A 27,658-nucleotide genomic window follows, 5' to 3' on the forward strand; every position below is an offset into this window, starting at 1 on the left:
GGAGGAAGCGTCGCAAGACTAACATTCTCACCAAAATCCTATTTTCTCTTTTAAGAAAATCTCCATCCATATGGATTACATTTGTTGGAAATGTTGGGGAAATATATATAAAATAAGAATATGGTTAAAAACGTTAAACCTTAAAATATCTCCAAGGGGAGCGAGGAATTCTGAGTCTGAGTTTTAGGTCTGGACTGATGGATGGTGCCGTCTCCGTCACACCAGGGTCTGGAGAGTGGGTTTGGGGGAGATGGAACAGAGAAGAGAAACCTCGGGGAACAGTGAGTGGGAGGAGGGGTTTTTCCTGATTCTCTTCCTGTCTGTCTTGGTTTCATCCAGGTGGTTTTACACAGCAACCGAACACATGTGGGATTATTCCTTGTCACACTGTCGCCTTGTCTCGGTAAATGGATAGAACCCAGCTTGGCACCAGATAAAGGGATTTTTATCCAGATATCCAGATATCCCCAGATAAAGGGATTTTTCTTAAACTCAGCTAACAGGCCCCAGAATTCAGTTACCCCAATAACCAGAGAAAACAATTGTCTCAGGAGAAAACCTTAGTCGTTTTGGCATCTCTCGAAGCACTTTGGACTGTTTTATTGACTAACTCTTGGGAGCGTTATATTTTCTAAACATAACCCGATGTCAATCATTAACACATCACTTCCCTTTCAAATGCAGCGTTCTCCCTTTTATGGCTTCCTTGCTGTTGGCAGGTGTTTGACACCTCCCAGACACGGTCTGAACTTTGAACAGTCTTATGGAAAATTTGAGATGGTGTTAAGAACCGGCTCCCAGCTCTCCCACACACACCGTGGCAACCTCATACTGACATGGGCTTAAACAGTTACAAAGCATGTTGGCGCCCGTCATTCAACAGGTGAGTCAGCGATCCAAGGAGGTCTCCAAGGACCGGACCCTTTCCATCTCGGCTGTGGTCTTCTGGGTGGGCTTTTGGGTGAGGCTGGAGACCCTCCTCGGTATCGAAGGTCACTGGGTTCAGAAGAAACCATACGGCGAAGAAAGGTTTGGAAGCTTTCTCAGGGGAGCAAGCAGGGAGTTTTCTAGAAAACTCTGGCAAAACATTTCTGGAATCTTCTTGGCCCCAACTGCATTGTATGTGTGCTCTTGACCAAATCACTGCCAAGGGAAATGGATGGGGTTACCCTCAGACCAGCGCTCTTGTTGGTGAGGGGGATGAGGTAGGGTCAGTTCCTTGGAGTCCCATGGGAGGTGAGGGGAGCAGGAGGTTCCTGAGAAGTCAAGGACCTTTTTTGGGAGGATGGGTCGCGGATGTAGTAGGCAGTCGGCAATTCCCACTGCTGTCCTGGAAAAACCCACCACCTCCCCTCCACTACCCTGACTGAGGGAAAACTGTTTTCTTCTCACTCACCGCTCACACCAAACACCTCTGTGACCAGATGTGTGCACTTCTTCCCACACCAGCCAATTCTGTGACCCCAGCTGGGTGTCCTCTCATTCAGTTCAGGTCTGACACTGTCTCCCTGGAGTTAGAATCAGACCCTGCAGGTTAAGGGCTCGGTCTCCCCAGCCCATCCTCATTTCGGACCCCAGTCACGAGTCCCAGGCTGTCCCTTGTACTTCTGGCTGACAGGCTATAACTTGGGGTTCCCACGAACTCCTCCCTGAATTTGATAATTTGCAGCTCATAGAACTCAGAGGAAAATACTTCCTTTTGTTTACTGGTTTGTTATAAAGGACATAGTAAAGAATACAGATGAACAGTGAGGTGAAGAGACATGTAAAGAGTGGTCTGGAAAGGTCCTGAGTGTGGGTGCTTATGTCACTGTGGAGTTGGGGTACATCACTCCCCCATGTGTGCATGTGTTCACCAACCCAGATGCTCTCTGAACCCCATAGTTTAGGGATTTTTATGGAGGCTTCATCACGTGGGCATGACCCATCATTAGCTCAGGCTAATGACACCTAATCTCAGCTTGGTCTTTCTGGTGACCAGCTGCCATCCAGGAGGCCACCAAGAGTCACCTCATTAGAACAGAAGGTGTTCCTATCACCCAAGAAATTCCAAGGGATTTAGGAGCCCTGTGTCAGAAACAAGTTCAAAGGCCAAATATTAGGGCAAACCAGGGGCACATCTTCAAATACCCCTTCTTCCCTAAGGATTGTTGTCTGATACTCAAAAATAATTTCACAGATGTGGAAAGGGAGACACAGAGAAAAGCAATAACCCATCCACGTCCCCATAGCCAGCGAGCGACAGAGCCAAGCTTCAATTCCCTGCAGCTTCCCTCATGACCCCTGTCCTTCCTCCTCTGCAGTAGGAGGTAAGAAGTACCCTGCTTGGGACACTGAGAGCTGAACTGCCTCATGTGGCAGCATGTCGGCAGCCAGTGTTTCAAGCTGTCAGAAGTAGATGTGGACCAAAGGTGCCTCCCATGCATTGGTGGTGGGAGTGTAAAATGGTACAGTCACTTTGAAAAACTTTTGCAGTTTTAGAAAATTAAAATGCACATCTGTTCTCTAACCCAGGAATTCCACCCCTGGGTGTGTATGCAAGAGGCATGAAAACACATCCACAGAAAGGTAGGAACAAGAGCACTCATAACACCTCTTTCCATAATGGCCCCAAACTGGAAACAACCCAAGTGTCCATCAATAGGAAAATTGATAAACAAACAGTAGGATATCCATACAGTGGAGTACTACTCAGCAGTAAAAAGGGACCCACTCCCGAAGCTTGCCACAACATGGGTAAGTGTTATTATTATTATAATTTTTAAAAAGATTTTATTTATTTATTCATTAGAGACACACAGAGAGAGGCAGAGACATAGGCAGGGGGAGAAGCAGGCTCCCTGTGGGGAGCCCCATGTGGGACTCGATCTCAGGACTCCGGGATCACTACCTGAGCCAAAGGAAGATGCTCAACCACTGAGCCAACCAGGCATCCCAGGAAGGGTTATTATTAATTAGATGTGTTGCTTTCAAAAGTATCTAAGTTCAGAAGCCACCAGAAAGGGTTGATTCTGAGTGTGTACTGGAGGTCAGGAGGCAGGGACCAAGGACGAATACTATGTTCTCAACCTTTCTGTAATTTTGGTAATTAGAAAAATCATGTACTATTTAATTTAATGAAACTTAAAGGGTCTCCTTCTCTCTGCCCATTGACCTTCAGTTAAGACTTCAGGTATGTAACTGGAAGCCCCACTTACTCAAGTTCAACTGGGATATTTAGAGTCCAATTTGGGGAAAATAGAGAGCAAACCTATAGAACTACACAACTCAGTCCAGAGCCCAGGAAATTAATCATCTAAGTGACCAGGACTTGCTGGGTCTGGCCTGAGAGTGGCTCAGCAGAAGTGGCTCATTCCCAGGGAGAGACACGATGGGGGCATCTCATATGAAAATGACTTTGAAGCTGAAGCCCCTACACCCACAGGTCACCTGTGGCCCCAGAGGGATGCCACCGCCAGCCCTCAGCCAGGAGCCCGTAAATGAACTAGAAAAGTGAGTAAAGGAAGGTGTGCTGTTTTACATGAATTAAGAATTCATGCATGCTGATTGGCATTGCAGTCTCTGGAGGAATTCAAAATGCAAATGAAAACAACCTTTGCTGAACCAGTCCTCCCTGCTTCGAGAAAGCTCCAGACAGTGAATCCAGAACTTAAAAAATAAGAGACAGAAAGAAAAAATTAGAGGTTTGCCACTCGTATTACATAAGTATTTATCATGTTCAAAGAAGCAGAACTTGGAATGTGATTTGTTTTACAGAAATCCGATTTAGACACGTCTTTCCATAACTTTTCTAAGGCCTGTCTGTGGTTGTTAACCTGCCCGTTGTCTGGGTCCCGCCCACCTGGCTGTGCTCAAGCTCCCTGGGGGATGGGATCCCCAACGTGCAGTGTCGCACCTGCCACATGTTAGGAATCTAGGAGATGCATCTTGTGGGAAGGGTGAGTGAAAGGTTTATTTATCCCAAGTTACATTTTTTCCAATTGGTTTCCAAGGACTATATTATTAATATTTTAGGTAGATATTCCAGTAAGACTTGGGTAATCTTTCATGGTTTTTTTTTTGTTTGTTGTCGGTTGACTTTGTTTTGCTTTGGGATCAGAACTCTGCAAGCAGCAGAAACCTACTGTAGTTGCCAGAATACACATGCTTCAAGTGTTTTTGATGTTTTGATCGCCCTGCTTAAGACATGAATTTAAGACACAGCTTCTGAGAGAGAGAACAGGTTGTCTAGACTTGGGTCAGTGGCCACCACTTGAGGGGACCAGGCGCTTTGGTTGGCAGGTCCTCCAGGCTGTATCCAGTAGTGAAAAGTTTTGTTCCCACAAAAGAAATGGAAGCTGTTATTGGAGAAAGAGAAAAATCCGATGGCAGAATTGCATGGAAACAGTGGTTCTCAACCCTACCGCCTAACTCAGCACCTGCCTTTATACAAATATCGTATAACGCTGCTCTCCGCCCCTGAAATGAAAGTCATGAGTAACATGACCTACCTATACACATAATTAAAAAAATTAGAATATCGTCCTGGCCATAATATCAGGGAGAAAGAAAAGGAACCGAACTTAGAGAATATTGCTTATAATAAAAAATAATAAAACAGTAGAACTATACAAAATTAAAGGATAATAAATATGCCCCCAGGAGCAGCTATACTATAAGATTTAAAGAATCCGTGAGATGTTTGCCTCTGCTGTTGATGAGTAAGTGCATTTAAAAGCAGCAAGATAGGGGCACCTGAGTGGCTCGGTTGGTTAAGTGTCCAACTCTTGATTTTGGCTTGGCTCATGATCTTAGGGTCGTGGGATTGGGGTCACTTCTCTGTGCTGCACGTGGAGCCCGCTTTAGAGTCTCTCTCTCTGTCTCCCTCTTCCTCTGCCCCTTCTCCCCACAACCCCGTATGGGCTCTTTCTCTCTTCCTCTCAAAGAGAGAGACAGAGACAGAGACAGAGAGACAGAGAAGCAAAACAATCAGGAGCCAGCCTGTACAAGAAATGTTTGAAATGAAAGGGCAGATGAGGGGTGGGCATTGGAGTAAAACCTATTCGATGTACATTAACAGGTGTAAGACCTTTGGGTTCCTAGGTTTGAAGCTCAGTTAATTATAAACAGGGCTCTTACGGGAAGATCCAGAAAGACATTTAAAAGTCATAGGGGATGTAGGGGGACTGTGTTGCATGTGGCAGGAGTTGTAGCATCGCTGGGCTCCTGTCCACTAAATATTAGTAGCCCCTGTAAGGAAAGCTTGGGAAAGATTTTGAAATTTAGTGAGTGTCTTAAATAGCTCATCAACCTAGGTGATCATCCCCTTCCCTTGTCTTTGACCAGGCTATTTTACAATTCTGGAAAGATAAGATTAATTTGTGGCAAACTGATAGTAATGCAAATCATTCCTATCCATAGAAAACCATGTTATGTCCAGTGGGGGTTTAATCGACTTCTTCCACTGTTATGGGAGAAGCCAATTTTACGTGTATTAATGAAATTCATTTCAACATTCCTAATGATCTACAAATAAATGTGTTTGCACTTTGGATTTTTCTTTGACTTGGTTTGAACTTTTCTGGTTCCTCCATTCATTACTGAGTTAAATAAAACCTTTGACACGTTCATTGAATATTTGTATGACAGCCATGATTTTACCTTTTTTTAAAAAAAGTATTCTTTTACAATCCCCACCCTTGTGCAACCCAAAATTAAAAAAGTTGTGCAACCCCTCAACTTTTCAAACTCCCCGTAAGACAATACTATACACATTGAGTCACTGTGTTAACACACACACACACACACACACACACAGAAATGCCAAACCTAAGGAAACCTAATCCATATTCTCTGATCTCTACCCTGTGGCCACGTGGCGCAATAGTTGACTGAGTGATACATTGCTCCTGCTTCACAAATCTCCCACTTTGGGTTTTTAGGGTTTGAAGGCTCAGCCTCAGGGTGAGGTCCTTGAGATCACACTTTGTTCAAAGCCATTTTGATTTAACCAACATCCTCAGCTTTTTGGCTCTTGTATGAGGAAGATCACAACTGGAGATGACCCACCACCCTTCGGCATTAATGTGAAAGGGAATTACATCCTGTGTAATTCTAATCTTCTCGGCCACGGTTGTTTTCTTGGTGTCATGGGGCTATTTCTAAGAATCAAAAGGAAAATTAAGGAGAAAATCCGAGAAGACCACCCCTTAGTCTCAAATCCTGTTAAATCTTCAACAAAACCGAACTCACCAGGGCTTGACGAAATAAGCTCGTACGCAGAGAAGGGCACGGTCGTGGTGGGGAGACTCTGCAGCTTTCTTCATAATCCCAGTTCTTTCCATCTGGACAACAGCAGACAGGGAGGGGTTCCCAGTTGCCCAGTTTTCTGTCGGGCTGTGTGGAACGGAAGCGACTATGCTTTGATCTCCGGACTCAGCACTCATTTCCCTAACCCTGGTCCTTGTAAGAGCAAGGGACAGAAATCATCACCGAAGCCTTGCTGCAGAGCATGGAAGGGGCTTGGCCATTTTTCTGTTCTGGTGCTTAAATGGATTGTACTGACAGATTAGGGTCATGCCAAGAGACCAGGAGGTCGGGGTAGGGATGATGAGATCTTCTTCCTAAAATCCTTATACTCCTATCAAAATAGGACACATTGCTAACATAGAATAGGGCATCTGTCTAAAGGGCTCTTCTGAGAAATTTTATGATACTAGGATAGTAATTGCTGTCAAATATTCAAATATTACAAAATACTCCAAAGTGTAATTTGAGCACATGACAGTGTACGACTAATACATTAGTTCCCATACATTGTACAGGTGCATCCCTCTTTGCACCCCACCTCGTTCAGGCTGCGTGAACACATGCCACCCCCCTTCATTCAGGTGGCTTACCTTCTCCCTGGTGAGACCACCCTTGACCACCCATCGAAAATAATGCCTTCACCCTCTCTGCCTTCTTTTGCACTTTACTTTCTCCATAGCACTTTTTCACTTCTTGATGCTATATTGCATTTCTATTTCGTAAAAGATTTTATTTTTTATTTGACAGAAAAAGAGGGAAGAGGGGCAGAGGGAGAGGGAGAGAATCTCATGCAGACTCCATGCTGAGTGTGGAGCCTGACTCGGGGCTTGATCTCATGACCTTGAGGTCAGGACCTGAGCCAAAACCAAACCAAGAGGCAGACCTCAACTGACTGTGCCACCCAGATGCGAGCACTTTCTTTCTCTCTTTCTTTCTTTCTTTCTTTCTTTCTTTCTTTCTTTCTTTCTTTCTTTCTTTCTTTCTTTCTCTTTCTTTCTTTCTCTTTTTTTCTTTCTTTCTTCTTTCTTTCTTCTTTCTTCATTGTTATTCTTCCCATTAAAAGATCAGGTCACAGCAGGGATTTTGTTCTATCCACTGTTTTAACTCTGGTGCCTAGGGCAGACCTTGGCGCCTTGTAGGTCCTCAGCCAGTATTTGCTGGATGAACATGCCTCTACCATTCTTTAAAGCACCCATCTAGACTCATCTCTGTCTTGAGCCTTTTGGGGTGCCCTTGAGAGTCAGTCTTCTTTTCTCAATAGCCTCATTATATTCTTGCATCTGGCACATGTTTTTTGAGCTTCTTGGTGTGAGCTTTTAGCTTTACCAGGGGGCTGGATTGGGAAGAGAACAGAATCCCTTCCTCATGGAGCTGACATTCCCATGGGGAAAAATGGGCACTAAACATGTTGCTGGTAACTCTGTCTAGTTCTTAGATGCCCCTGTACCTCATCATATAGTTACTTTGATCATTTGGTCAAAAAACATTTGTGTGTGTGTGTGTGTGTGTGTGTGTGTGTGTGTAGAAAGGGTTTACCACTTGTCAGAGACTGAGCCAGGCATAGGCAATCTGAAAAGTGAATAAATGATCAACATTAACTTTAAAGGACTCACAGTATACTGAGCAGAGAGGTAGTGAGGCAAACAGGGCCATAGTAATAGCAGTGATGTGAGGTATGTGCTAAAGCAGAGGGAGTGGGGTCAGATTCTAGGCTGTGGATGGTACTGAAATAACCAGGAAGAAATCAGAGAAGACTTCACAGAAGAGGTGACAGATGTAGAAGAATGAGTAGGAGTTCACTCTGAGAAGTGACACTGAGGGAAAGGCATTTGGGCAGAGGGAACAGTCAATGCAAAGGCCTAGAGGCCAAAGAGCTGCTGATGACCAAAGAAAGTGGCCAAATTTTCTAAATGATGGCTCCACTCCTCATGTCCCAATCCAATCCTGAGTTATCTTTTGAGAGCTGTCCAAGCGCAGGGCACAGCTGAGGATGCAGAGAAGCACAAAGGACATCCTCTGACCTCCTGGAGCACTGTCTCACCTGGCAGGCAGCAGGCACGTAAAGAGAAGCAAGAGTGAAAGATCTGATACATGTTCAAGGCATCATTAGATGATCACTGGGCACACATTGTGAATTTGTGCCTGATTCACTTGGTAAGGATAGAGTAGCAAAGTTCATTAGATAGTGGCCAGGTCATTCATTCATTCATTCATTCATTCACAAGTATTTCTTACATTATGTACTCGGCACATCTCTGAGGTGCTTGGGAGAGAGAGGTAAACAGGAAAGATGAGATCCCTGTGCTCATGGAGCTTATACTGAAAATTCATCCCAAATGCGGTGAACAGATGAGTAAAGAAGACCTTTCTAGAAGATGGCAGTGCTATGAAGTAAACACAGCAGGGCAGAGGACTAGCAGGGGTACGAGTGGGGAGCAGGGGCCCCCTTCAGCTACAGGGTCCGGGAGGAAGCCCCTTTCATCCCCATTAGAGCTGAGGCTTGAGCTTGGAGGAAGAGGCAGTGTGTGAAGATGCTGGAAAAGCAGGTGCACAGGCCGGGAGGTGGGACAGCAGAGCCAATGTGGCTGCAGGGGTGGGGAGCACAGAATTGAGGTGGATGAGGTCAGCGGGGCAGCAGATTGGAGCCTCGTAGCCCTGGTGAGGAGATGGGTCTCTTCTCCTTGGGAATGCAATGGACAGGAGCCTTCATTTCCGCAAACTGCCTGGAGGTGTCCTTCTCTCTCTTACTGGGGACACCTGACATGAAGGAAGCCCTCACAACATTTAATTTATTTTAATTTGGACTGTTGAAGCCTATCAAGCTATTCTATTGCCATCCCCAAGGGTCCTCCCCCCTTCCTGCCCTCGATTCTCCCTCGTCCACCTGGTCTGTTCATGCAGTGACAACTCCCCTCTGACGCTGAGTCCCTAAGCCACCCAATTTCCTGCGTATTATTAAAATGATTAAAACACAAAATCAGAGCACAGCTGTTATCTTTCTCGTTGAGCCACAGAGAAAAGAAACAGGCAGAGAAAAGAAAAAAACACGACCCTGGGACGTTGGATCATATCGGCCCAGCACAGCGAGACAAAGGCTGGCGATCCTCGGGTTGGCATGTGACGGTTCACTGGGCGCTCGGCACAAGGACGCTTTGAAACAATGACACCGCGTGGAGGCTCTCAGTCACCGAGGTCACAGGGGAGCCAGAGAGGGGATCACTTAGCTACGGGCTTAAGTATATCAGCCAACATCTATGGAGCACTTGCGGTGTGCCAGGCCCGCTCTAAGCACGCACTTGTGTTAATCTAATCCTGACATCCGCCCTTGGAGAGGGGCAATGGTATTAGCCATGTCTCACACATGGGGAAACTGAGACCTAGGGTGGTGAGGGAGGCCTTGCTATTTGTCCCACAGCTAGTGAGAGATGGACTCTGCAGCCTGGTAACTGCACACCCTGAATCCGCAAAGCCCTGCACCAGCGGAATACAGCAGATGATGTGCTGGAATGAAGAAAATCAGGATTCCGCACTCCCCAGCCCCTTCTTGCATAGGATCTCGTACCGCGTAGCTGGGCTGTCACTCGGGGGCTCCCAGTTTCTGGAAAACAGCCTCTCAGAGACTGTTCCTTCCATTCCATGTGGTGGGCTGACACTCTTCCAGTAAATGTTGTCTGCTTCTGACTCCCTGGTGTCTGTGTGCAGGTGCACATATGTGTGTGTGTGTATGTGTGTGCATGTGCATAAGGCAGTTAAGAGCAGGGTGTCCGGAGTCAGGCAGCCTGGGCTTGGGTCCTGGCTCAGCCGCCCCCAGGAACAACCTCAGGAACATTGCTTATGCTCTCTGTGCCTCAGTTTCCTCCTCTGTCACACGGTGACAATCAGCCCCCATCTCGTAGCGTCGATGTGAGGATTAGGTGCGTTAGTCCGAGTGAACTTAGATAGGGTCCCAGGCCAGGGTGGGTGCTGGATGAAGCTTCCGTGATTACCACTGTTCATCTCCCCACCCCACTCCTGTCTGTGTTGTGCATGCAGCCTGAACTCTCTCTCCCCGGGGACAGCTGCTCTCCTGAGCGCAGGGGAGAAGCATCCTGGTCCCACTGGCACACAGCCGGGTGACCTTGGGCCAGGTACTTCACCAACTTGTGCCTTGGTTTCCTCTTCTGGAAAATGGAGCAGCAATCACACTTCTTACCTGTTGGGGGGATTAAATGAGTTCCAGGAGCACTCGAGGTTAGCACATCAAGTGTAGTTGGGTTGCCCTCCCCTGGATCTTCATTTGGCAACGTCATGTTTGCACGTCTCCTTAGTGAGGCCTTCCTGACTGTGTATCTGATGGAGCTCATTGCCCAGCTCAGGTCACTCTCCATCCCAGCAGTCGGCAAGGCACAGTTAAGGGGCAAATCCAGCCTTCTCCATGTTTATAAATAAAGCTTTGTTGAAATAGCCACACTGATTCGCTTACATACCATCTATGGCTGCTTTCTCACTGTAGTTGTGACAGGGACTGTACCCTAGAGCCTAAAACATTTAGCATCTGGCCCTTTACATAAAAGGTTTATCAGCCCCTGTTCCATCCACATTCCATTTGATTTCCATCCACCTTTGGGCTGCTCCCCAGAACCAGACACTGAGGCAAGAGAAGGAGTTTATTCTAGAAGACCCTGCAGGGCAGTGGGGCAGTGGGACAGGGCAGGAGCTGCCACATGAACCTCAGAGTCCTAGTCATTACCATCAGAGACCAAATCTGGAGTGTTGGCTCCCAATGCTTCCTGGGTCAGGGGGACACCATCAGGAGGCGTCTGGGGCTTGTGGTCAGATCGCAGGTGGCAAGGACTGGTTATGAGTGTTGAGGAGCGTGGGCTGTGCTGAGAATTACATCGTTTTGTCATCTATCCTTGCCTGTCCCCTGCTGGATGGGGGTCTCATCACGGTGGACCTTCACAGAGTAGGGACAGTGATGGATGTTGGCTGAGGGCATCGGGGTGCTCCTTCCCCGAGGTCTCTCTGCCATCATGATCACAGATGCCATAGATTTTGCCTCCTCTTCTGCTCATTTTTGGTAAGACATGTGGGTTTGCTTTGGGTAGCAGACAGGGAAGTCGAGGTCCAGAAATGTGACCTATTTCAAATCTTGCAGCTGCCTAAGGGATCTACTCAGAGACCAAGACCCTCCAGGTCTTGGCTTGTCTCAACATAATCTCTCACCTGCCACTGCCTCAGTGTCCTCTACACGGTGGGAGGACAGAAGGGCTCACCCACCCCCTCCACCCAATACCCACCCGGTGTGCTCAATGCAGCCAGAGGGATCACGGAATGCACCAAACCCACAGGTCACCCTGCTATCTAAATGTTTCCATGGGCTTCACCCGGCCCTAAAAATAAGACAAAAGCTCCCAAATGTGCTGTGTCAGTTGGGGTTGGTTTAATTGTGAGTAGCAGAGCCTCAAAAGAACAGTGGTCTAAATAAAGAAACAGAGAAAAGAGTTTGTGCGTCTGGGCCCAGGAAGTCTGGGAAGATGGTCAGGAGGCCATCAGAGAGGCAGCCATGGTCACATCCCGTGAGGCTGGTAGGGGGTGGACTTTACTCTGGTTGTGGGAAGAAGTCAGAGGCTTCTGAGCAGGCGAGATGCTTTTATTGACTTTGAAAGGATGTGCGTGTCTTAGCCTGCGTGTTACATTTGTTTGAGCGACTGTTTGGTTAGTATCTGCCCTCCCAACCTCTACCTCAAATGGACCATCCCTGGTGGCAGGGGCCAAGCCTATTTTTTTTCTCAGCAGCATCTGTCCTGCTTCTAGCACATTGCCTGACATATGGCAGATAGTCAATAAATATTTGTTAAGGCAAGAGAGCAGGAAGGGACAGAATGCTTAGGGAGACACTGGGGGGGCCTCTCTCTGCCTGTTTCCCTCCATGTCATACGTGTAAATCCCGGGTGGACCGGCTCCGTCACCTGCCAGGCTGTGTCGGCATCTGATGTTTAGCATATAAAAATCTTTCAGGAACAATCGCATTGATCCTGAGGTTGACTTCGTGCTGAGCGAGAATAAGGAATGATTCAAGCCACTTGGACAACAATTCAACCGTCTCCTCCTTACTTTGAAGCAAAGTGGCTAAAGAGACAGGCCTTCAGGGAAGCGGTTACAGTGCTGCGTGCCATCCTTGAGGAGACACGTAACTGGAGGATGATTTATTGCAGCCTTCCGGTGTGGGAAGAGCCAGTGGCTTACAGGGGAAAAGAGCTCCTCTGTGGCCACCCGCCCCGAGAGACCAGTGAGCATTTGTACTTCGTTTAGCTCTAAGGAAACCTGACCTCCTTTCCTGTACTCGGCAAACTTGACACCTTATGAATTGCTGCCTCTTGGTGTAAGTCCAGCTGCTCAGCCTGCCAGCCTCCCTTGCAGCTAGGGCTGGGCCAGATGTCTCCGGTTGCGCTCATCATCTGCAACCACACACCTAAACTTTGAATGGGAGTCTTGTCCTTTTGAGAAACAGGAACCTCCTGAAATCGGTTATGGGGATGGCCAGTGAGTGGGACGGGCTGACACCAGTGCTTTGAGCAGTGGGAGCCATAGGGTCTATGCCCAGAGGTAGGGTCTATGCCCAGAGGTATCTTCATCCCCCAGAGCTCCGGGGGATGATTTTTGGACCAAATGCTTAGCTATGTGGCCTTTAAGTTTGATTATCTATTTCCTTTCTGGGAAGCCTTGTAGCTACCCAGTATGTTTTTGTAAATTCCTTTTCTGCTTAAATTTATGGGGGCGAGTTCTGTTGTTTTCAGCTAACCGCTGTGACTTACACATGGGGCAGGGATGTGGAGCTGCCTCGAGGTACCAGTGAGGCAAGTGGTGATGAGGAAGGTGCGTGTGCTCTGGACTTAACCGGGCACCTGGGAACAGAAACTGTGTAAACCACCACAGGCTGTCTATGACCGATGCCACCGACTTCCTCTCATTTAGTCATCCATAAATATTTATTAAGTACTGACTCTACCGAGCACTGTGCTCGTTGCCAGGGATAAAGTACTGAAGAGGGCAGACAAGCGCCCTGTCCTCTTGGGGCTTCCGTTCTGGCTGGGCAGGCAGCAAGAGATAATAAATAAATGAATAAATGAGATACGTTGAGGTCGTGAAAGAAAGGATGAGAAGGTGGCGACCGTCAAAGGCTGCTTTCTCCAAGGCGGTCAGGGCATAGCACTCTGATGGGTCAGTCTTACAGATGAGAAGCAGCCTGCCAGGCTGAATGTTCAGGAACACAAGTCCCGGGTGGGAGAAGTGGTGAGCGGCACAGTGGCTCTGAGCAAGAAAGGACGTGGCATGTTACAGGAGCGCCAAGGGACCAGGTCATGCTGGGCCGCAAAGGCCATGGTAAGGCATCTGGATCGCATTTGATGGGAAATCATTGGAGAGAGTTATGCAAAGGAGTGATGGGGCATGACTTGCAGTGTAGACATGGCGCGTGAGCCTGTGCGGGTGGCAGGAAGCAGGGGGACCCAACACGGGTCGGGAAGTGTTGCCTACCAGGGAAGCTCAGTAGAGACTCAGCATCCAGGCCCTTTATTGGGAGGCTGGTCACATAGGCACCCTCCCCCCAGAATCCACACAGGCAGGAGGAAAGCCAGTGCTCAGCATAAACCATACCGTTCATCTGTCCCGGGTAAAGATGGGGAGGGGTACAGAGGAGGGGGGTGCATGGGTTCAGAATCTACTTAGGGGGTTGAGCTGTCAGGAAGGGCTGATGAGCTGGGTGGGGGGCATAAGAAAGGGAGGTGTCCGTCTCTGGGAATCATGGGAAGGGGAATTCATTACCATCACGGGGCACTTTTGAGTTCAAAAATGCGGCTGCAGGTGTCTCTCTCACTTAGTCACAGAAGTTTCACAATGAGAAGGATCCCATCTGGTGTGACTGCTTCCTTTGACAGATGAGCACACTGAGGCCCGGGAAGGGCTAACCAGAAAGTTAGTAGTCGACAGGAGACTGGATTCTCCATGCTCTGATTTCCAAGTAAGTGCTCCTTTAATATACCCTTTTGAGGATGACTAGAAGGATCGGGGGTCATAGAATGTTAAGGCCGGAAATGACTGCGTGCTGCTTGCTAAGCTGGTTTCTCAGCCTCCAGCCCACCCTTGTAAACTGTTCTGTAATGCTAGGGCTGAGCCTCTATAGAGTCCGTTTATCCTTTTCCTGTTGGCTTTTCACTGGGTGCTGTATATGCAGGTTGCAGCAGCCTGGGCCCCTTCGAGAGGCAGAACCGTACAGTGATTTAAACAGGGGAAGGGTTATATAAAGAATGATTAAATTATGATAAAAAGAGTCACTATGGGATATAAGGAAAGACTAGCTGGTTTCCTAGGGCTGAGTCAGAGTCCTCCAGGAAGGACAAACTTAGAAGGGGAGCCCTTCCCAAGGCTGGGGTTCAGATCTCTTTGTAGGAGATAGTTTGCTGGCCCCTGGGTTAGTTAGCTCACTGCTGGAGTGCAGTAGCACCTAGCGAAGTCACCAGGCTTCCAAAATATTCACCAGTTCTTCTCTCCACCACCCACCCCGTCCCCGCCCCCATCTTGGTCCAAGCCACCATCACCTCTCACCTGATTATTGCAACAGTTGCCTCACTGATCTCTTGATCTTGACTCTATACTAGGTCAGTTTTCGAAGCAGAGCCTATGATGGAGATCCTTACGCACACAATTTATTGAGGAGGTGCTCCTAAGAGAAGGGAGTGAGGTGCAGAAACAGGGCAGGAAAAAAAAAAAAGCTAAGGAAGGAAGGAGAGGATCTTCAGCCTGAGCCTGTGGAGAGTCCTGGAGCACGAGTTGTATCTCAGAGTTAGTCCCAACTTGAGGCAAGGGGGCTGGCATTTGTGTCTCCATGTCACTCTGTCATCAGTGATCGGCTGCTTTAGGGTGTGCATGGGGATCATAGCCTCCTGCGCAAGGAAGCTCCCATGTGGCCTCAGGGCTGTTCTCACTCTGGGGAGGGGGCACCTGTGGGCCTTGATCAGCTATGACTCAAAGCAGCTACTGTACAAGGTCAGGAAAGAGGATCTAAGCAGGGCACCAACCACACCACCGCCCCTCCCAACATCCTACTAATAGACGGGTGGTCCAGGAGGTCTTCCTCTTTAGGTTCACGGGAATGTCCATCTTGTGTGGGGACTGCAGGGTCACTGGGCTGATGCAGCATCTGCCAAGAGGTGGCCAAAGGGGACAGGAAGTCACGTTGGAGTTGGATATAGAACCTCTATTCCAACAGCATTCTGTGTAAACCCCAATCTGGCGCCTCTCTGGTCTTGGGAACTTGGGTGAGCTGCTTTCTCTCTCTGGATTCACTTCCTGTCTGCAAATAGGATTTGACACCTGCCATCAGGACTGATTCTGGGACTGTTCCCAGCAGCCCACTGTTCTGACACATTCTTCAGGCCTTGGCACTAATTTTGAATGCCCTTCTGGATGTCCATGGAGATTAGAATGCTCTTTGAGATGACCTGAGCCCAGAACCGAATTCTAGGTTTCACATAGACACAAAAGTATTTTTTTTCTGCTGTTTTAAAATATACCAAGTTTTCAGGAATGAAACTATGGTATAAGCTAAGGGAAGATCGAACCTTGATTTATTTAAGACTTTACCGAGATCTGCTCACCATGTTGAAGACTTGCATTACCAATGGCAAAGCGTCTCGTGGCGTCTGGGTTGCCCCCAGACAGCACAGCGGTCGCTGCTCTGCATCTGTAGCTTCATTCCCTGGGATTCTATATCCAAGTTCAAGCATCTGATGACGATTATATCTTCCAGTTGAGTCATGCCAGAGCATTTACATGTTGAAAATGTTTTATTATAAATTCCTTTCCTTTCCCCTTTATCTTATGCTTAGACTATGACATTGATTACAAAATATGTATATAGGCAGGTTATATTAATGAGGAATTTCATTTGAGTTGAAAAGAAATAATAAAATATTTGTTTTAAAAACCAGGCATTGGCTCTGATAGAGTTGAGAAACACAAGTCTGAACAGAATTAGCAATGTCTTCTCTTTCCCCAGGGGACCCACAGCCTCATTTAGAGACACCTTTGAGCTGGCTGTTGGCTTGAGCCAAATTTCCCAAGGACACAGTCGTTTCTGCCCTTCAGTCTAATCGAATTTTACTTTGTTGCGATTTACACTTTCTCTTAGGGAGTCTGCGGAAGGGGCGCCTGGGTGGCTCAGTCGGTTAAGCATCTGCCTTGGGCTCAGGTCATGATCCCAGGGGTCCTGGGATGGAGCCCCATATCTGGGCTCTCTGCTCAGTGGGGAGTCTGTGTCTCCCTCTTTCTCTGTGCCCATGTTCTCTCTCTCTCATATAAATAAATAAATAATCTTAAAAAAAAAATGGAGTCTGCTCAAGACCCAAGTGATTTTTATCCCACTTGCCTGGGCTGTGTGTCCTGGAATGGTCCCTACCAACGGAGTGTGGCTGGCTGGCCCCCTTCTGCCAGTGGAGCAGACCTGGGCTTTTGCCAGATTTAGGTCTCTGTCCAGTGAGCAAGTAATTGCTTTTCTCTGTAGGAGACACAACAATAATCAAGAAACAAACAAACACATTTTTTTTTAAAAAAGCAGAAACGCTTAGTCATGCAAATCAGGGCGAGGAGAGGGTAAAGAAAGGGCCTCATTTGCATGCAGCAGCTCCAGCAGGGTCCTGGCCCACCAGCCCCTGTCTACGGAAACCCTTGGCCCAGAGCTGCAAACACCCAGGCACATTATTGCACGTTAATAAAGGTTTGTCCCGAGTGGAGTAAACAGCAGCGGTTCCCAGGACGCCAAGAAACAGCAAACTCTCCAGAGGTTCACTGGGTCATTAGCTGTGGCACAATACGGGTCAGGCTGGATGTAATGTTGTTCCCTTCAGCGAGGGGCTCCAATAGGGCCACCGGTTCTCACAGTGGGGGACAGTGACTGGGTTGCAAGTTGAGGTCTCCTGGATACCAGGCCCAGGGCCCTCATTAGGATTCATGGCGCCTCTGACATCACTGGTGCTTTTGTGATGCAAACCTCCACGTTGTCTAAGCGCAGGAGGGGCCCTTGGATCTGTGTGTCCCTGTTACTGTGCACGCCCACGAAATGGGACATGCAGAGATGTACTGTTTTAATCAGGTAGTCAGGATCTGTCTTCTACCTGTATGGTGAGACATGAGGACATAGAAATGACAGTCTCGAAGGGAGTTTGGCATGGCATGCCGCACAGGGCCACCGAAGAAGCACCGGGGCCTTCCAGGAGGCAGAGGGAGAGGTGGGGAGTCTGTGAGCAAGAGGCTTTGCTCTTGCAAAGTTTATGGCCTGGGGGAAGCCGGTGAGGCAGGGCAAGAAGGCTTAGGATGGGCTAGTTGGAGTGATTCCAGCGGGCTCTGGGCACGGGATTTGTCCCGAGCTGTCAGTACCTGGTACTGGAGTAATGAAGGCAGGTGGCTACTGGCCAGGAGTGTGAGAGCCTGAAAAAAGGAAGTGGCTGGGAGGAGTGGCCTCTGGATTGGTTAGTGTTTGAGGGGAGCACTCCAGGGTGAGTTGTTGCTATCTATCACAATTGGCTACCTCTGGGAGGAGTAGTCCCTGTAGGGTGGAAAGGTCAGGATGCCAAAGCTGCAGAACTGCAAAACGTAAAAGACGTGGTTGATGCGTATACGGAGACACGACATGACACTCGTGCTCACACACAGACACACGTGAAGAGCTGGGTTCAATCTGCCTCCTGTTCCCGTTAGTAGTACTTAGATCCCTTCCCCTGAAGCATGTCTTATACAATAGTGCTCTTTAATTGCAAGAGCACTTGGGAAATTGTAGGGATGAAGTCAAACAAATCCGAGCGTTCTAATTCTGCGTTCTGCATATGTTCTGTCTTTACATTCTGCTTGGAGAGCGTAAGAACCCAACAGACAGAGGGGGAGGCTCGCGGGCGGACGTCGCGTGGGCAGAGCCAGAAGGAACCGCAGGGAGGGAAGCCCGGTCGGCGTCACCCCCGCGGCGCAGGGAAGCCCGGCACGGGATGCTGCCCGGGTCTGGACGTTTGGAAGCAGGTGTTCCCCGTGACAATCCCGCTTCCTGCTCCTCATTCGGAGGTGCCCCGACCAGATGGCAGAGGCCCGATGAGGGCAGAAGGCAGGGACAGCAGGGCTCGCCTCCCACGCCCCAGCGCCCTCCCCACCCGCCCCGCAGGCCCTTCCTGCCCGGCCGGAGCTCTCTCTGCCCCAGAACATGCCTGAGGACTCGAGATGTTCCCAGCTTCACAGGCCCCGGGGGCACGTGGAGGCCTGTCCACCCCCTCCCTCAGCCCCCTTCCCCTGGACTCACCCACCTGCCTTCTGTGCCATAGACGCGACACCTTTGTCCCGACCCAGGCCCTCCTCCGGGCTGTCCCCAGCTCCTTGCACAGCTGCCCCTTCTCACCTTCCAGGGCTCTGTCAGGTGTCACGTCCACAGGGGGCCCCCGACTCCCCTGTCTACAGTCACCCCCCCAGGCCCCTCCCAGCAGGCCTCTGTTTTCCCTTCTGGGTACCACTCACCACCATCGGAAGTGACCCCGAAGGCATGTTTCCTTGGCGTCATCTCCCTCGCCTTCCCTCTTGAGTGTGAGCTCCAAGGCCTCAGGAACCCACCTGTCCTGCTAAGCCCCGTGTGCCCTGCACCTGCTGCAGCACCTCGCCCAGAAGCACTGGCCGGTAGTGACTGGGGGACGGCTCAGCGGCTGAGCGTGGCGTCCGGAGTCCTGGGCTCGGGTCCCACAGGCTGTTTACTGGCCCACCTGTGGGGCAGGGACACCTCCCGTCTGGGTACAGTCTTCCTCCTCTGAGAAGTGGGCTGATGCCACAACACTTGTCTTGTACGACTGTTGGGAGGTGCAGAGACAGGAGACCTGCTGACCTGAGAGCCGAGGGGATGGGAGTGGCCCTGTCACAGTGGCTGCACACCTGGGCAGAGGTCAAGGCTTGGACCAAGGAGGAGCACAGGAGGGTGCTCCACTGAAGTCCCGGGGGGTGTGCATGCGTGTGTGTGTGTGCGTGTGCACTCACTAAACATGATCTAATTACCACGTGGACTCCACCAATAGTAACAGCTGATGCTTACCAGTGCCAAGCATGTGTTCACTTGATCCTCACAACCACCCGTCCGACAAGTCTTGCTGTCATCATCATCATCATCATCATCATCATCATCATCATCAACGCCGTTCTACAGAAAAGAGAACTGAGGCACAGGGAGGCAAACTAACCAGCCTGAGGGGACCCAGCAGGCAGGGAGAGGGCTGGGTCTGAAACTGGGCAGCGGGCTCCAGAGGCCTAGTCCTCACCGTGTGCAATCTCTCTGCTTTCTCTACAAAGCCTACTCCCCCTCCCCGACTCCAAGGACTGTGGGCAGAGCCCTGGGAAAACCCAGGCAGAAGGGAATGCACTTTATTTTGTGTTCACCCACAGAGGCCTCAATGTCTCGGGGACGCCATGAGTTCCCTTTAACAGTAGTTGTTGGGAGCCACGTCGTTTCTCCAAGGGAAATCTTTTGATTTTGCAACAAATAAGGGTGTGTTCAAAAAAGATTTCACCACATATTCAACATGACACGCAATGCTGCAGATTGACATTCTGCGTGAGAATAGAGCCCAGTTGGAGCTCTGATGGAAAGGATTGCTCCTCCACAGGGCCAATTTGCTTTATTTCCCCTGATTCTGGCAAGCCAGGTTTCTATAGGAGGTACTTCAACCAACCAGAAGCTTCTGTTCCAAAGACTGCTGGCTGTTGCCTACTATCCATCCCCCCTTCCTGGGGATTAATAGACTGATATTTGAACGTGGACATAGTGCCACCCAGAATAAAGCCTACATTTCCCAGCCCCCCTTGCAGCTAAGTGTGACCTTGTGGCTAAGTTCTTTCCAGTGGGATCTAAAGAACAGGGATACATACAGCTTCCAGATGGAGCCCTTACAGGTGAGAGCCTCTCTTCTCCTCCTCCTTTTTGCCTGTGTCCTCATAGCTGGGTCCAAGGGTGGTGCTGAGGCATGATGGACCACACAGAAGGGAGCAAGCCCATAGGGATGGTAAGTGGACAAGACAGAAGGAGCCTGGACCTTGAGCTGCCAAGCCAACCTGTGCTGCCCACTCTCTGATGATTCCAGAGGGAGAAGGAAACTGTGGCTGGAGCCATATCTTAACTCATAAAGAGAGATCCCTCACCACAGGTGCTCACACCCCAGACTCCAAGACAGGGGTCACCCCAGGCCTGTGTCCTTGTTAGGGGACACCCGGTCTCTCCCATGAGACTTTAGCATAAACCATGTTTCCCAGCATCGTTCACATTGTTGACCATGTCCCACCGCCAGCTGCCTTCATTCTTCAGGCTCTAGGAGAGAATTCAGGAGCAGGAAGATAGAAATACATGCTCTTTCTTTAAGCCACAAGTGAAATCTCCACGCATGACCACACTGTAATTGCTGAAGACATTTCTACTATCATCTCATGCAAGATAAGCAAGAAAAAAAATAATCCAGCAAACTGACCTAACTCAGGCTCCTCCTGCTTACCTGTACACACACACACACACACACACACATACACACACAGCACTGTGTCCTGCCTACCAGGCTCATACTCTTCACCTACATAGACAGTTATTCTAAATTAGTATTATTTCTTTAGTCCTATCTGACTCATATTAAGGGGTAGGAAGAGAGAACCAGAGGAAGGGATGATGTACTGGAATGTGCCAGGACACATTGGGTGAAGAGAGGGGGTGAGTGGACAGGCGACCCTGGGATTTCTGTAGGGGTGGAGGAAGGTGCTGTGGGGAGGGTGGGCAGGGCACTGTACCGGGTCGTGTGTTTGGTCTCCACACCTCCTCTGTCGTCAGGAGTGGAGGCACTCCTCTCTCCTCCCACGCGACCTCCCCTGCCGCCCGCCCCAGGGTGACAGCCCCAGGACGGGAGCCTGTCCTCCAACCACCCACTGTCCTGCTCCACAGGAGTGACCAGGCTGCAGCCCATGACCCGAGAGACCCAAAAGAGGCCCAGGGGTCCCCTGTCCCTTCCCTGGCTGTGCTCTGAAGTCACACCAGCCACGTGTCCCGGGCCCTGTCATGATCCGTCGTGGATGGTTACCACCCTGGGCCGTGCAGATGCAGAGCATCTCCATCATCGTAGACGGTTTCCTGGGACGACACTGGCCGCACAGACAAGGTCCTGAATCCAGCAAGTCATCAGGTGGGACAGAGGCGCCAGGCAAGGAGGAAATGAGACATAAGGGAGCTTTGCCCAAAGGTCCCCCCCTCCCTCATGCGCTTGATCCTTCATTCACTCACCTCCTTCATTTCACGTCTATCGAGCTCCTTCCAGGCCCTGACCATTGACTGTCCTGGCCTCAGGGAAACAAAGAAGAATGAGGCAGACGCAGCCCCCGACCTCGGGGAGCTCATGGTCTCGTCCAGGGAGGCAAACAAGAGAGAAGGAGGCGAATAAATCAGCAAACAAGACAATTTCAGAAAACAGCAAATGCCACCAGCAAAGCAGTGTTGGGTGACCTTGTGGGGACTCAGTGCCTATAGGGTGAGGCCGGGGTTTGGTTTAGTGAAACATATCATCTCCGGGCAACCCAATATCACAGGCCGGGGGTGATGTCAGACCCTCAAACGGGTGAGGAGTGAGATGCTCCAGGGACCACCTCCTGAAAGGCGGGAGGACCTGGGGCCAGGGCACCCCCAAGCTCTGGGATATGGCCCCAACCCCGGGCCTGGAGGTGCGCCGGGGTCCCCGGAAGGCAGAGGGGACGTGAAATGCAACAGTGGCCCAGGCCGCCTGCGGAGCTTATTCCAAGGATGGATCAGAGAGGCTGTCAGGAAGGCCCTGGCTGGCCCTGGCCCCAAGGCTGCCCGGTGTGGGGTTGCTCTAGTGTCCAGCTCTGGAGGCACTGGCGTACTTCCCCTCGGAGCCTCTGTGCACACACTGTCCCTGGGCCCTCGAGGTACTTTGTTCCATCCAGGAGGCAGGGGCCCCTGCTCAGCAGAGGTCCCAAGACCCCGGCTCCTGGGAGCTCCAGGGACAGAGCTGTGTGGCTGTCACTGCCCCTATAATTTCCAGGACAAAGCTCGTGGGGACCTGGACGCTGGGAGGCAGGAAGGGGACCCGGGGAGCAGCTGCGACAACAGTCTGACCTCAGGAGAGCCAGGCAGCTGTTTGCCTTGAAACCCTCGGAAATGAAGGTGCCAGCGATCTGCTCTGCAGCAAGAACTTTCCATCTCTGCATGTGCGAGGCATAATTATGTCATTTGGGTTCTCAAACAGACCAAACTGTGTCTTCCTGGCAGAAAGTGAGCAAAACCAACCCCGGTTACGGTTCCCTGACAGCTCAGTGGATTCAGCCAAAGAAAATGACCCTGCACGGCAGTGGGTGAGGCCCACACAGGAGGATTGTGAGAAATAACTCAGCAGGTGAAAACGTTCCCTGCGTTTCTGGGCAGGCTGGAAGGTTCCAAGGGGCCAGGGAAGTTGCTGCCCCCAACCGAACCCTCTGCTGGATTGTCCTGGTGACGGGACCTGAGACCCGACTCAGGCGGCTCAGGCCGAGGGCATCGATGGGCTCACGCACTGGTGCTTGGTCTTCAGGCAGAGCTGGGTCTGGGTGCTCGGATGCCACGCCCTGGGCTCAGCTGTCTCCCGTGTCCCCGTGGCGCTGGGTCCCCTTCAGGCTGCAGTCAGGGCCGGGCACCTGCAGGTGCTCTGTGCGCAGCTCCAAACACCCACGGTTCCAGCTCCAGCCACGCACTCGCGCAGGTCCAAGTCCAGGGACGGGAGCGCGATGGCACAAGAGCCCCAGAGTCACTGATGAAGCAGCGTAGGTCCCTCCTGTCACTGAGCCGACTGCTGGGCAGTGGTGGCTTGTGTGGCCCCTTCCCCCGCAGGGCCTGGAGTTTGGGGTCAGCTCACCCCCAACACATGGATTGAGGTAGGAAGGTGAGTTCTCAAATGACAGGCAGGTTCTGTTGACACCAGAAGGGGAAGCAGATGCGGGAGAGGGCAGGGGGGTGTTCATCCCAGGAAGGGAGCGTGGAGGGGACACACCACATGGCCAGGGAACCTCGAAGGAATCAGGTGGTTGGTGCGGAAGACGTTCCACAAGCTCTGGATTTATTTCTGAATGCTTCAGCCCACCTGGGAATTTGTAATTGTGAACGTGGTCATCGAATGTGGGGTGACGGCTACCTTCTGTCTCCATCAGAGAGCGAGGGAGTTTGGGGACCCCTGTGAAACCAGGCCCCCGTGAACGGGTGCAGCACTTTGGTCCCCAGGGGCCAGTTGTGCAGGCTTCTCCCTGCCAGGGCCCTGCTCCCTCTGAGCCTTGGAAACCAGCTTGGGGAGCCTGACCAGTGGTGGTTGGCCTTACTCCTGAGGGACAGGTCTGGGGTTGGTGGGGGGGGCACATGATGTCACCAAGGGGCACTCTTGCCATGTGGACCTCCGTCCTCAGCCTGTGCCCTCCCTCAGGGTCTCTTGTGGTTGCATAGGCCCCTGTTCCTTCCCAGGGGGGATGAAAGAGGGGAAGGGGAGGGGAGGGGAGAGGAGAAGGGGAAGGGGGGGGAAGAGGAGACTGAAAGAGGAAAACTGCTTTCCTAGAACCAACCCCCCCTCCACTGGGATGGAGGAGGGGGAGGGGGAGGGGCGGGGCGGGAGAAGGGAGGAAGGGGAGAGGGAGAGACTGAAAGAGGAGAACAGGGCTTTCCTAGAAACCACCCCCCCCCCAGGAAGGAGGAGGAGGAGGGGGAGGGGAGGAAAGAGAGGACGGGGGAGGGGAGGGAGAGACTGAAAGGGGAGAACAGGGCTTTCCTAGAACCCCCGCCCAGGAGGGAGGAGGAGGAGGAGGAGGGGGAGGAGGGAGAGACTGAAGGAGGAGACCAGGGCTTTCCCAGAGCCCCCAGCAGCTGCCTGTTCCCGTCATGGCCCGGCCCGTGTCCCAGGGGCACAGAGGTGGAGGCTGGATAAGGTTTAGGGGACTCGTGCCCATCGGGGCCGGGAGCGAGAAGGAAGGGCAGGCCCAGGGCGGACACCTGGCGTGTGCGTCACCGGCCAGAGAACAGGCTCAGAGACTTGCGTTTGTGCGCAAAGGACACGCGCAGCTGCTTTCGGTCAAAGGCACATAATTCACATCTTCGCAGACACAGACGCAAATTCCTGCTCTTGAGTAATGAAGGCGACCGAACCGCACGCTTCTGCCTGCAAATATTCCACGCGGCCCCGGCCGCCCCGGGAGCCGTCCCGGGGTTCAGCCTCAGCAGAGATGCCCCGAGCCCGGCCGCCCGGGCGCACGCGGGCTGGGCCGTGGCCTCCGCGGAAGGCGGCAGGTGGGGCAGCTCCTCGCTGCCCGGGAGCCCCGCTTCGGCCTGCAGCCCCGGCCTGGACGCGGGCCCGGGGGGAAAGCCCAGCTCTCCACGGAGCCACAGCGGCCCATTATTTCTGCTCGAAAACAGCCCTGGATCCCCGGCAGAGCAGAGAGCAGGGGTGACAGGCCCGGCTGTCGTGCTCAGCTCTGCATGAAATGGCCATCGGCCGCTTGACTTCTGTCACGAGCAGGCCGGTGGCTTCCGGTGGGTGTGAATGGACCCCTGGCCGCGCGCGGGACCTGCCGGAGGCCTCGGGGTCCTGTCTGCCGAAGAAGCGGGAATCCCTACAGTCACGGCTCGTGCCCACGTGAAACGCCCTGTTGTCGCCCGGGAACTTGCAGATGAGCCAAAACGACTGTGCTCACTCCTGGTCTGCGTCTTGCCGGAGCCTGTGATCCGTCCTCAAGTAAGTAGCAACCTCGAAAAAATAAACTGAGCACATTTAAACAATTACAGAGATTTTCCGCCAGAAGAATATAATGGACCGCCCATCCCCAGACTCCACGGTTAGCAGGATGTGCCCCATTCCCTCCAGCTGCCTCCCCTCTTTCTACCAAAGTATTTCAAAGCCGATCCCAGACGCCACGTGGATTTTTAAGACATAACTGTGCTGTCGCATCACCGATCCCGCGCAGATTGCTCTGTCTCACAGACGTTTTCTCCTCACCGCTTCCCCAGAGTCAGGACTCAAACCAGAGCCCCAGCATTTGGTCAAGTCTCTACAGGCTCTTGGTGGAATGTGATCTGCTCCCTTTTATTTGGTAGCTCATGTCACTACCTTGTGGGATTCCCAGGATCAGTGGCCCCACGGGGCCCCACGGTCTGGATTCGTTGATCTGGGGCCTCACATTTCGATTCCTCCACCTGGAAGGAGAAGTGGGTGCCCCTGAGCCACCTCGGGAAGGGTTGTGGTGTCCAATAAACCCCGCCTGGGCTGCTGGAGCCCAAAGGAGCCAGCTTCCCCAGCTGCTGTAGGACGTGTCTGCCTGTGTTTTAAGGACGTTTCCTGGATTATTGTTGAACAGCACAGTAGGCGTTTGCTCCCCAGCATCACCACCTCATTTGCTGTCGGCTCTGCTCCTTCATTCTACAGGTGAGGACTGAGGCTCAGGGAAGAGAAATTTGCTCAAGGTCACTTGTCCTGTAGTCCTGGGGAACAGCCTGTCCCCCCGTTTCCACGATTGTCCCCCTGTGGGTTCCACCCAGCAATCAGCTCTGCTGCACCTGCTCCATATAAACCCCTCCAGTTGCTTCCCACCATTTTTCTCATGAACCCCAGGGTCTTGCCTTGGCCCTCGAGGCCCGTCCCCCACTTCCTGCCTCTCTGCACCCTGCTGTCCCCCACAGCCCCAGTCCTGGGCCTCCTCCCTCTTCTTCGTCCATCCCAGACCTACTTCCAGGCCTTTGCACGTGCTGTGCCCTTTGCCTGGAACGCACTCTTCACTGCCTCTGCCTTGGCTGTAAATTCTGAGTTCATCTGGGCTCCTAGTCACCCCTCTAGAGAAGCTGTCCCTGGCTTCAATGTCCAACGTGTCTCACGTGGTCTCTAGGCCCTGCCTTCTTTCAACTCTCGGTGTACTTCTATAGAGCAGCATGTCCTCTTTATCAACCTTGTTTTCTCTGTGGTCACTATTGGGTCTCCTTTACTAAAAGCTTCACCTTCTGAGGCCAGGGCGGGGCACGCCGATTCACAGGTCAGAGATGGTGACTCACAAATATTTGCTCACACAATGGTGAATCAATGAACGAAGCAGGTCTGAATGAATGAATAAAATCTAAGGTATACATAAACAATCTTCCCAAGAAGTCATATTGTTATGGCAAAAATGAAAGAAAGAAAAGTGAAGAGTGTGTCCCGTCTGCAGAAAGCCAGGCTGTTAGGACGGACTGCCATCCTACACGAGGAACAGGAAATAAGAGCACTGGGGGCTTTCATGGAAAGAGCATCCGTGCACAGTCTCCCCTTCTGATCCGGTCACCAGAGCAGCGATCCATGTTATAAAGGTCAGGACCTTGCCTGCCTGCAGGGGCTGGAAGATCCTCTCTAACCCTGAAGGGGCGCCTGGACCCTTGGCTGTTTGGTGTCTTCATTAAATTCCAACGGGCTGCGAGGAAATGCTTGGTTTGTTTTTGCCTCTCTATCTGAGGACCTTCCTTGCCCCCTGCCCCCCCCCCCCCAGGGCGTGTCCTCGGCCCTAATTACATTACAGGGACACTGATAAGGGCTCTGAGTGGCCCTGGACAGCAGGAGACCGCATTATCCCCCAGAGGGGAGCCAGGGCTCCGGAGGCATTTTCTTTGCCTTCCTTGCCTTTCTTTTAAGCCTGATGGAGGCAGCCTTTTCTTCCTGCTTCACTCAGGCATCCCTCCTCTGAAGCCAGATGCACCTGCTGCTTTGTCTGAGTGGCCTCACTATGATCCAGGATCACCTCTGCACCTGAGAGAAAGGGGGAACTGGCTATAAAAAGGCATCGTTTCTCTTAATTACTCTTAAACTCCAGAGTGACTCGCCCAAGGGCAGGGAGCCCGGTGGTGGGGTGTTTGTGGAAGCAGGGGCCATAAATCATGCTGGCCTTGCAGCTGGCTGAGCTGCCTCCTGCAGTCCGTGTCACTGCTGCCCTCGGTGGCACTTAATCGATGGCCTTTCTGGGAGCTCTGAGTGACGCTGTCTCCTGTGAGATGAGAGTCCACGAGCAACGGCCTCTGGAGGGAATGTTCCAGAAGGGGCTGGCCCCAGGGTCTCCCTCTGCTGGGTATAGGGCTATAGGGAGAGCTCACAGGGGATGCTTTGACCCACCAGGCAGCCCATGTACTCCTCAGACCACGGATTCAGCAACAGCACGGATTATTCTGGAGACCACGCTTCCTCCGTGTAGGCAGGAGGGAAGAGGTCCCTGACAAGACCCCCAACTCCCTGCCTGTCTGCTCACAGCCGCTCTGCCATCACCCCCTGGAGACAGCGGGCTGGCTCCCTTTCACCTT

General features: G+C 51.5%; 3 long non-coding RNA genes across 4 annotated transcripts; 2 read left to right on the top strand and 1 right to left on the bottom strand.

The window, feature by feature from the left end:
• Nucleotides 1-736: 736 nt before the first annotated feature.
• On the top strand, nt 737-9,969 carry LOC144298850 (uncharacterized). Its single transcript, XR_013365722.1, has 2 exons — nt 737-883; nt 9,303-9,969. It is a non-coding gene; the product is annotated as an uncharacterized LOC144298850 (long non-coding RNA).
• A 3,271-nt stretch (nt 9,970-13,240) lies between these two features.
• LOC144298478 (uncharacterized) lies at nt 13,241-18,008 on the bottom strand. 2 transcript variants are annotated; one of them, XR_013365414.1, is made up of 6 exons: nt 17,207-18,008; nt 15,927-16,825; nt 15,376-15,469; nt 14,875-14,992; nt 14,095-14,325; nt 13,241-13,581 (listed from the first exon to the last, which is right to left on the bottom strand). It is a non-coding gene; the product is annotated as an uncharacterized LOC144298478 (long non-coding RNA). The 2 variants fall into 2 exon arrangements; XR_013365413.1 differs by having other exon boundaries at nt 15,927-18,008.
• Nucleotides 18,009-21,247: 3,239 nt separating this feature from the next.
• On the top strand, nt 21,248-26,677 carry LOC144298479 (uncharacterized). Its single transcript, XR_013365415.1, has 3 exons — nt 21,248-21,506; nt 22,380-23,252; nt 24,452-26,677. It is a non-coding gene; the product is annotated as an uncharacterized LOC144298479 (long non-coding RNA).
• The last annotated feature ends 981 nt before the right edge of the window (nt 26,678-27,658 follow it).

This window comes from Canis aureus, chromosome 26 (genome assembly GCF_053574225.1).
Source record: "Canis aureus isolate CA01 chromosome 26, VMU_Caureus_v.1.0, whole genome shotgun sequence".
In the NCBI taxonomy this organism is placed as follows: domain Eukaryota; kingdom Metazoa; phylum Chordata; class Mammalia; order Carnivora; family Canidae; genus Canis; species Canis aureus.